This window comes from Ranitomeya imitator, chromosome 1, assembly GCF_032444005.1.
Source record: "Ranitomeya imitator isolate aRanImi1 chromosome 1, aRanImi1.pri, whole genome shotgun sequence".
Classification (NCBI taxonomy): Eukaryota; Metazoa; Chordata; class Amphibia; order Anura; family Dendrobatidae; genus Ranitomeya; species Ranitomeya imitator.
Genome location: NC_091282.1, coordinates 792,315,246 through 792,326,459, shown reverse-complemented (window position 1 = coordinate 792,326,459; position 11,214 = coordinate 792,315,246).

Here is an 11,214-nt window from a genome sequence, read left to right as displayed (position 1 = left end):
TGAGTATTTGGTAATGCCTTTTGGACTTTCTAATGCTCCTTCAGTCTTCCAGTCCTTTATGCACGATATTTTCCGTGAATATCTGGATAAATTTATGATTGTGTATTTGGATGATATTTTGTTTTTTTCTGATGACTGGGAGTCTCATGTTCAGCAGGTCAGGAAGGTGTTTCAGGTCCTGCGGGCCAATTCCTTGTTTGTAAAAGGCTCAAAGTGTCTCTTTGGAGTCCAGAAGATTTCTTTCTTGGGGTATATTTTTTCCCCTTCTACTATTGAGATGGATCCCGTCAAGGTTCAGGCTATTTGTGACTGGACGCAGCCTACATCTCTTAAGAGTCTACAGAAGTTCTTGGGTTTTGCTAATTTCTATCGTCGTTTTATAACTAATTTTTCTAGTGTTGTTAAGCCTTTGACGGATTTGACTAAGAAGGGTGCTGATGTTGCCAATTGGTCTCCTGCGGCTGTGGAGGCCTTTCAGGAACTTAAGCGCCGGTTTTCTTCTGCTCCTGTGTTGCGTCAGCCAGATGTTTCGCTCCCTTTTCAGGTTGAGGTTGATGCTTCCGAGATTGGAGCGGGGGCGGTTTTGTCACAGAGAAGCTCCGATGGCTCAGTGATGAAGCCATGCGCGTTTTTTTCTAGAAAGTTTTCGCCGGCTGAGCGGAATTATGATGTTGGTAATCGGGAACTTTTGGCCATGAAGTGGGCATTTGAGGAGTGGCGTCATTGGCTAGAGGGTGCTAGACATCGTGTGGTGGTCTTGACTGATCACAAAAATTTGATTTACCTTGAGTCTGCCAGGCGTCTGAATCCTAGACAGGCTCGTTGGTCACTGTTTTTCTCTCGTTTCAATTTTGTGGTTTCATACCTGCCAGGTTCAAAGAATGTGAAGGCGGATGCTCTTTCTAGGAGTTTTGTGCCTGACTCCCTTGGAAATTCTGAGCCCTCTGGTATCCTTAGGGATGGGGTGATTTTGTCTGCTGTCTCCCCAGACTTGCGACGTGCTTTGCAGGAGTTTCAGGCGGGTAAACCTGATCGTTGTCCGCCTGAGAGACTGTTTGTTCCGGATAATTGGACCAGTAGAGTCATCTCCGAGGTCCATTCTTCTGCGTTGGCAGATCATCCTGGAATATTTGGTACTAGAGACTTGGTGGCCAGGTCTTTTTGGTGGCCTTCCTTGTCGAGGGATGTGCGTTCTTTTGTGCAGTCTTGTGAGGTTTGCGCTCGGGCTAAGCCTTGCTGTTCTCGGGCCAGTGGATTGTTGTCACCTTTGCCTATCCCGAAGAGGCCTTGGACGCACATTTCCATGGACTTTATTTCGGATCTCCCTGTCTCTCAAAAAATGTCCGTCATCTGGGTTGTGTGTGATCGCTTTTCTAAAATGGTTCATCTGGTACCCTTGCCTAAGTTGCCTTCCTCCTCTGAGTTGGTCCCTCTGTTTTTTCAGAATGTGGTTCGTTTGCATGGGATTCCTGAGAACATCGTTTCTGACAGGGGATCCCAGTTTGTGTCTAGATTTTGGCGGACGTTCTGTGCTAAGATGGGCATTGATTTGTCCTTTTCGTCTGCATTCCATCCTCAGACGAATGGCCAGACTGAACGAACTAATCAGACCTTGGAAACTTATTTAAGGTGTTTTGTTTCTGCTGATCAGGATGACTGGGTTACCTTTTTGCCGCTGGCCGAGTTTGCCCTTAATAATCGGGCTAGTTCTGCTACCTTGGTTTCTCCTTTCTTTTGTAATTCGGGGTTTCATCCTCGTTTTTCCTCTGGTCAGGTGGAACCTTCTGATTGTCCTGGAGTGGACATGGTGGTGGATAGGTTGCATCGGATTTGGAGTCATGTGGTGGACAATTTGAAGTTGTCCCAGGAGAAGGCTCAGCAGTTTGCTAATCGCCGTCGCCGCGTGGGTCCTCGACTTCTTGTTGGTGACTTGGTGTGGTTGTCTTCTCGTTTTGTTCCTATGAAGGTCTCTTCTCCTAAGTTCAAGCCTCGGTTCATCGGTCCCTATAGGATCTTGGAAATTCTTAACCCTGTGTCGTTTCGTTTGGATCTCCCGGCATCGTTTGCTATTCATAATGTGTTCCATCGGTCGTTGTTGCGGAAGTATGAGGTACCTGTTGTTCCTTCGCTTGAGCCTCCTGCTCCAGTGCTGGTGGAGGGAGAATTGGAGTATGTTGTGGAGAAGATCTTGGATTCTCGTGTTTCCAGACGGAAACTCCAGTATTTGGTCAAGTGGAAGGGTTATGGTCAGGAGGATAATTCTTGGGTGGTTGCCTCGGATGTTCATGCTGATGATTTGGTTCGCGCTTTTCATAGGGCTCATCCTGGTCGCCCTGGTGGTTCTCGTGAGGGTTCGGTGACCCCTCCTCAAGGGGGGGTACTGTTGTGAGTTCTGTTTTTGGGCTCCCTCTGGTGGTTACTGATGGTACTGGGTGACTTGTCTTTCCTGGGTTTCTGGGTTCCACCTGTTCCATCAGCATATGGGAGTTTCCTATTTAACCTGGCTTTGCTGGCATTTCCTCGCCGGTTATCAATGTATCCAGTGTGTCTTGTTACCTCTGCTCCCTGCTCCTAGAACCTTCTGGACAAGCTAAGTTTGGATTTTCCTGTTTTGTGTTTTGCTTAATTTGGTTTTTAGTCCAGCCTGCAGATATGTGATTCTCTGCTGCTGGTTGCTCTAGTGGGCTGAAATTGCTTTTCATGTACCATGAGTTGGCACATGAGTTCAAGTAATTTCAGGATGGTTTTTTGAAGGGTTTTTCGCTGACCGCGCAGTTCACTTTTGTATCCTCTGCTATCTAGCTTTAGCGGGCCTCATTTTGCTGAAACTGTTTTCATACTACGTATGTGCTTTCCTCTCATTTCACCGTCATTATATGTGGGGGGCTGCTATTTACTGTGGGGTATTTCTCTGGAGGCAAGAGAGGTCTGTGTTTCTTCTGATAGGGGAAGTTAGATCTTCGGCTGGAGCGAGACGTCTAGGATCATCGTAGGCACGTTCCCCGGCTACTTTTATTTGTGTGTTAGGTTTAGGGTCGCGGTCAGCTCAGGTTCCATCGCCCTAGAGCTTGTTTGTATCTGTGCTTGTCATTTTTGTGATCCCCTGCCATTGGGATCATGACAGAATACACCATCTCTCTACACCCCATACCCAATTTGTAGGCCTAATGCAGCGTAGTTTCCAACAACTACTAAACGAGAGCATGAAGATCGAACCAATGGCGATGAAACCTGGGGAACACCTTGGAGTGGAACACACCATCTCTCTACACCCCATACCCAATTTGTAGGCCTAATGCAGCGTAGTTTCCAACAACTACTAAACGAGAGCATGAAGATTGAAGCTCAGGAAAGGCAACCTGGAGAACACCTTGGAGTGGAACACACCATCTCTCTACACCCCATACCCAATTTGTAGGCCTAATGCAGCGTAGTTTCCAACAACTACTAAACGAGAGCATGAAGATTGAAGCTCAGGAAAGGCATCCTGGAGAACACCTTGGAGTGGAACACACCATCTCTCTACACCCCATACCCAATTTGTAGGCCTAATGCAGCGTAGTTTCCAACAACTACTAAACGAGAGCATGAAGATTGAAGCTCAGGAAAGGCAACCTGGAGAACACCTTGGAGTGGAACACACCATCTCTCTACACCCCATACTTAATTTGTAGGCCTAATGCAGCGTAGTTTCCAACAACTACTAAACGAGAGCATGAAGATTGAAGCTCAGGAAAAGCAACCTGGAGAACACCTTGGAGTGGAACACACCATCTCTCTACACCCCATACCCAATTTGTAGGCCTAATGCAGCGTAGTTTCCAACAACTACTAAACGAGAGCATGAAGATTGAAGCTCAGGAAAGGCAACCTGGAGAACACCTTGGAGTGGAACACACCATCTCTCTACACCCCATACCCAATTTGTAGGCCTAATGCAGCGTAGTTTCCAACAACTACTAAACGAGAGCATGAAGATTGAAGCTCAGGAAAGGCAACCTGGAGAACACCTTGGAGTGGAACACACCATCTCTCTACACCCCATACCCAATTTGTAGGCCTAATGCAGCGTAGTTTCCAACAACTACTAAACGAGAGCATGAAGATTGAAGCAATGGAGAGGAAACCTGGGGAACACCTTGGGGAGGCAGACACCGTTAGTAGGCCCTACCAAAGTTGTACACCCAATGCAGTTTTAAAATTCCTAGAGGCTGAAAACAAGACTATTGACGCTCAGCTTTTTTCAAAGGAACACAGCTGAATTGAGTGGCGCAGACAGACACAGGTAGTAGGACTCATACCAAAAATGTGGCTCACTGCAGCAGAAAAAAGTTACAGGGGTACACAAGCTGCAGTGCTCTGGGCAGTGGAGGACAATTTCAATAGTGAACCGCAGACAGACTTTGTACGCCTACTATTAAAAAAAGGATGCTCTATGCAATTATAAATAGGTTCTAGGGGTACATGGGCAGCAGTGGTGTGGTCAGTGGAGGCCTAGTGGAAGGAGTGACCGCAGACAGGCATCGAAGGCCTAAAATAATAACACATGGCTGTAGGCAATTTTAAATTGGTTCCAGGGGTACACGGGCAGCAGTGGCCTGGTCAGTGTAGTAGTAGTAGAAAGAACGGACCGCAGACAGGCATCGAAGGCCTAAAATAAAAAAATTGGGCTGGCTGTAGGCAATTTTAAATTGGTTCCAAGGGTACACGGGCAGCAGTGGTGTGGTCAGTGGAGGCATATTGTAAGGAGTGACCGCAGACAGGCATCGAAGGCCTAAAATAAAAAAATTGGGCTGGCTGTAGGCAATTTTAAATTGGTTCCAGGGGTACACGGGCAGCAGTGGTGTGGTCAGTGGAGGCCTAGTGGAAGGAGTGACCGCAGACAGGCATCGAAGGCCTAAAATAAAAAAATTGGGCTGGCTGTAGGCAATTTTAAATTGGTTCCAGGGGTACACGGGCAGCAGTGGTGTGGTCAGTGGAGGCCTAGTGGAAGGAGTGACCGCAGACAGGCATCGAAGGCCTAAAATAATAACACATGGCTGTAGGCAATTTTAAATTGGTTCCAGGGGTACACGGGCAGCAGTGGTGTGGTCAGTGGAGGCCTAGTGGAAGGAGTGACCGCAGACAGGCATCGACGGCCTAAAATAAAAAAATTGGGCTGGCTGTAGGCAATTTTAAATTGGTTCCAGGGGTACACGGGCAGCAGTGGTGTGGTCAGTGGAGGCATATTGTAAGGAGTGACCGCAGACAGGCATCGAAGGCCTAAAATAATAACACATGGCTATAGGCAATTTTAAATTGGTTCCAGGGGTACACGGGCAGCAGTGGTGTGGTCAGTGGAGGCCTAGTGGAAGGAGTGACCTCAGACAGGCATCGAAGGCCTAAAATAAAAAAATTGGGCTGGCTGTAGGCAATTTTAAATTGGTTCCAGGGGTACACGGGCAGCAGTGGTGTGGTCAGTGGAGGCCTAGTGGAAGGAGTGACCGCAGACAGGCATCGAAGGCCTAAAATAAAAAAATTGGGCTGGCTGTAGGCAATTTTAAATTGGTTCCAGGGGTACACGGGCAGCAGTGGTGTGGTCAGTGGAGGCATATTGTAAGGAGTGACCGCAGACAGGCATCGAAGGCCTAAAATAATAACACATGGCTGTAGACAATTTTAAATTGGTTCCAGGGGTACACGGGCAGCAGTGGTGTGGTCAGTGGAGGCATATTGTAAGGAGTGACCGCAGACAGGCATCGAAGGCCTAAAATAAAAAAATTGGGCTGGCTGTAGGCAATTTTAAATTGGTTCCAGGGGTACACGGGCAGCAGTGGTGTGGTCAGTGGAGGCACATTGTAAGGAGTGACCGCAGACAGGCATCGAAGGCCTAAAATAATAACACATGGCTGTAGGCAATTTTAAATTGGTTCCAGGGGTACACGGGCAGCAGTGGCCTGGTCAGTGTAGTAGTAGTAGAAAGAACGGACCGCAGACAGGCATCGAAGGCCTAAAATAAAAAAATTGGGCTGGCTGTAGGCAATTTTAAATTGGTTCCAGGGGTACACGGGCAGCAGTGGTGTGGTCAGTGGAGGCCTAGTGGAAGGAGTGACCGCAGACAGGCTTCGAAGGCCTAACATAACAAAAATGTCAATACAATGGTATTGTCAGTGGCAGGCATTGAAGGATGTCAGCGCATAGACTAAACATTGGTGGAGCTGTGAGATAATTTTGCAAGTGGTAGAGCACTGTTTGAGCTGGGGGGGGGGAACTGTCTTGTGGCCGGCGGTACAGGCCCAGGGCCCCTCATATTACAACGGTGTGTCTGACGTTGGGTGTGCACCACCACCGCCAGAGACACTTTATTGTACTAGGAGGGACCCAGTGGCAGTGCCGTCGACCAAAAGCGGGCACACCCACCTCTTCAGACAAACAGCACTCTCACGGGTGCTGTCGCCAAGTGTCGATACCACGGCCCCGTGTGGGGAGTTTGGCCATTTAGTGAGGTGTAAACATGTCGTATGCTGGACAATCAGGTGCAGAAAATTACGAGATTGGAAAAGGCATTCAGAATAGTCCACAGGCAAGACCTTTTCATAGGAAAGCTAGGTGTCAGCCGGGCAAGGTGGGGCAAAAGATTTCGAAATCCAGTTGTGGTTCATTTTAATGAAGGTTAGATCATCTACATTTTGGGTAGCCAGACGAGTCCTTTTTTCTGTTAGTATTGAACCTGCAGCACTGAATACTCTTTCTGATAGGACACTAGCTGCCGGGCAAGCAAGCTCCTGCAATGCATATTCTGCCAATTCTGGCCAGGTGTCTAATTTTGATGCCCAGTAATCAAATGGGAATGACGGTTGAGGGAGAACATCGATAAGGGATGAAAAATAGTTTGTAACCATACTGGACAAATGTTGTCTCCTGTCACTATGAATTGATGCTGCAGTACCTGTCCTGTCTGCGGTCATAGCAAAATCACTCCACAACCTGGTCAGAAAACCCCTCTGGCCAACGCCACTTCTGATTTCTGCCCCTCTAACTCCTCTGGTCTGCTGGCCCCTGCAGCTCGTGTGAGAACGATCATGGGCGCTGTGTGCAGGGAATGCCAGAAGCAAACGGTCAACAAGAGTTGATTGTTTGGTTGCTAATATTAGTTCCAAGTTCTCATGTGGCATTATATTTTGCAATTTGCCTTTATAGCGAGGATCAAGGAGGCAGGCCAACCAGTAATCGTCATCGTTCATCATTTTAGTTATGCGTGTGTCCCTTTTGAGGATACGTAAGGCATAATCCGCCATGTGGGCCAAAGTTCCAGTTCTCAAATCTGCGGTTGTGCTTGGTTGAGGGGCAGTTTCAGGCAAATCCACGTCACTTGTGTCCCTCCAAAAACCAGAACCCGGCCTTGCCGCGCCACCAATTTCCAGTGGCCCCGGAAAAGCTTCCTCATTAAAAATATAATCATCCCCATCATCCTCCTCGTCCTCCTCCTCCTCTTCGCCCGCTAACTCGTCCTGTACACTGCCCTGGCCAGACAATTGCTGACTGTCATCAAGGCTTTCCTCTTCGTCTGCTGCAGACGCCTGATCCTTTATGTGCGTCAAACTTTGCATCAGCAGACGCATTAGGGGGATGCTCATGCTTATTATGGCGTTGTCTGCACTAACCAGCCGTGTGCATTCCTCAAAACACTGAAGGACTTGACACATGTCTTGAATCTTCGACCACTGCACACCTGACAACTCCATGTCTGCCATCCTACTGCCTGCCCGTGTATGTGTATCCTCCCACAAAAACATAACAGCCCGCCTCTGTTCACACAGTCTCTGAAGCATGTGCAGTGTTGAGTTCCACCTTGTTGCAACGTCTATGATTAGGCGATGCTGGGGAAGGTTCAAAGAACGCTGATAGGTCTGCATACGGCTGGAGTGTACGGGCGAACGGTGGAAATGTGAGCAAAGTCGACGCACTTTGAGGAGCAGGTCGGATAACCCCGGATAACTTTTCAGGAAGCACTGCACCACCAGGTTTAAGGTGTGAGCCAGGCAAGGAATGTGTTTCAGTTGGGAAAGGGAGATGGCAGCCATGAAATTCCTTCCGTTATCACTCACTACCTTGCCTGACTCAAGATGTACAGTGCCCAGCCACGACTGCGTTTCTTTCTGCAAGAACTCGGACAGAACTTCAGCGGTGTGTCTGTTGTCGCCCAAACACTTCATAGCCAATACAGCCTGCTGACGTTTGCCAGTAGCTGCACCATAATGGGAGACCTGGTGTGCAACAGTGGCAGCTGCGGATGGAGTGGTTGTGCGACTGCGGTCTGTGGACGAGCTCTCGCTTCTGCAGAAGGACGAAGAGGAGGAGGAGGGGGTGCGAACGGCTACAGCCAACTGTTTCCTAGACCGTGGGCTAGGCAGAACTGTCCCAAACTTGCTGTCCCCTGTGGACCCTGCATCCACAACATTCACCCAGTGTGCCGTGATGGACACGTAACGTCCCTGGCCATGCCTACTGGTCCATGCATCTGTTGTCAGGTGCACCTTTGTGCTCACAGATTGCCTGAGTGCATGGACGATGCGCTCTTTAACATGCTGGTGGAGGGCTGGGATGGCTTTTCTGGAAAAAAAAGTGTCGACTGGGTAGCTCGTAGCGTGGTACAGCGTAGTCCATCAGGGCTTTGAAAGCTTCGCTTTCAACTAACCGGTAGGGCATCATCTCTAACGAGATTAGTCTAGCTATGTGGGCGTTCAAATCCTGTGTACGCGGATGCGAGGCTAAGTACTTCCTTTTTCTAACCATAGTCTCATGTAGGGTGAGCTGGACTGGAGAGCTGGAGATCGTGGAACTAGCGGGGGTGCCGGTGGACATGGCAGACTGAGAGACTGTGGGAGATGGTATTGTTGCCGCCGGTGCCCTAGATGCAGTGTTTCCTACTACGAAACTGGTGATTCCCTGACCCTGACTGCTTTGGCCTGGCAAAGAAACCTGCACAGATACTGCAGGTGGTGCGGAAAATGGTGGCCCTACACTGCCGGAAGGGATGTTGCGTTGCTGACTAGCTTCATTGGCCGAGGGTGCTACAACCTTAAGGGACGTTTGGTAGTTAGTCCAGGCTTGCAAATGCATGGTGGTTAAATGTCTATGCATGCAACTTGTATTGAGACTTTTCAGATTCTGTCCTCTGCTTAAGGTAGTTGAACATTTTTGACAGATGACTTTGCGCTGATCAATTGGATGTTGTTTAAAAAAATGCCAGACTGCACTCTTTCTAGCATCGGATACCTTTTCAGGCATTGCAGACTGAGCTTTAACCGGATGGCCACGCTGTCCTCCAACAGGTTTTGGCTTTGCCACGCGTTTTGGGCAAGATACGGGCCCGGCAGATGGAACCTGTTGCGATGTTGATGCCTGCTGCGGCCCCTCCTCCTCCGCTTCAGAACTGCTGCCGCCTGCACCCTGTTCCCCCAATGGCTGCCAATCGGGGTCAAGAACTGGGTCATCTATTACCTCTTCTTGTAGCTCGTGTGCAACTTCGTCTGTGTCACCGTGTCGGTCGGTGGTATAGCGTTCGTGATGGGGCAACATAGTCTCATCAGGGTCTGATTCTTGATCATTACCCTGCGAGGGCAATGTTGTGGTCTGAGTCAAAGGACCAGCATAGTAGTCTGGCTGTGGCTGTGCATCAGTGCACTCCATGTCAGATTCAACTTGTAATGGGCATGGACTGTTAACTGCTTCACTTTCTAAGCCAGGGACGGTATGTGTAAAGAGCTCCATGGAGTAACCCGTTGTGTCGCCTGCTGCATTCTTCTCTGTTGTTGTTTTTGCTGAAGAGGACAAGGAAGCGACTTGTCCCTGACCGTGAACATCCACTAACGACGCGCTGCTTTGACATTTACCAGTTTCACGAGAGGAGGCAAAAGAGCTAGAGGCTGAGTCAGCAAGATAAGCCAAAACTTGCTGTTGCTGCTCCGGCTTTAAAAGCGGTTTTCCTACTCCCAGAAAAGGGAGCGTTCGAGGCCTTTTGTAGCCAGACGACGAACCTGGCTCCACAGCTCCAGACTTAGGTGCAATATTTTTTTTCCCACGACCAGCTGATGCTCCACCACTACCACTACCCTCATTACCAGCTGACAATGAACGCCCCCGGCCACGACCTCTTCCACCAGACTTCCTCATTGTTTTAAAAACGTAACCAAACTAACGGTATTTGTTGCTGTCACACAACTTACACGGTGAGCTATAACTTCAGTATGATTTAGCTACCCCTTTACAGGTGAGTGAGACCACAACGAAAATCAGGCACAATGTTACACACTCTGTTGTTGGTGGCAACAAATGAGAGAGATGCCACACACGCAGGACTGTCACTGAAGCACAAATGTAAATATTAATCTCCCACTGATTTGATTTTTTTTTTCAGGGAGACTTTAGGAAAAAAAAAATAATAGAATAAAATGATTTTTTCAGGAAGAATTTAGAAACCAAATAAAATAAAATGATTTTTTCAGGGAGAATTTAGAATACAAATAAAACAAAAAAAGGCTTTCTATGGCCCACTGAGTGAGAGATGACGCACACAGGAGTCAGGAGTGGCACACAAGCCCAGAGGCCAATATTTATCTCCCACTGATTGATGTAGTGATTTTTTCAGGTAGATTTTGGAACCCAAATCAAGCTAAAAAAATAATAGGCTTTCTATGGCCCACAATTGGAGAGAGAGAGAGAGAGAGAGATGGCACACCCAGGAGTCTAGACTGGCACACAAGCAGAAAGGGCAATATTAATCTCCCACTGATTTGATTTTTTTTTTTTTTTCAGGGAGACTTTAGGAAAAAAAAATAATAGAATAAAATGATTTTTTCAGGAAGAATTTAGAAACCAAATAAAATAAAATGATTTTTTCAGGGAGAATTTAGAAAACAAATAAAACAAAAAAAGGCTTTCTATGGCCCACTGAGTGAGAGATGACGCACACAGGAGTCAGGAGTGGCACACAAGCCCAGAGGCCAATATTTATCTCCCACTGATTGATGTAGTGATTTTTTCAGGTAGATTTTGGAACCCAAATCAAGCTAAAAAAATAATAGGCTTTCTATGGCCCACAATTGGAGAGAGAGAGAGAGATGGCACACCCAGGAGTCAAGACTGGCACACAAGCAGAAAGGGCAATATTAATCTCCCACTGATTTGATTTTGTTTTTTTTTCAGGGAGACTTTAGGAAAAAAAAATAATAG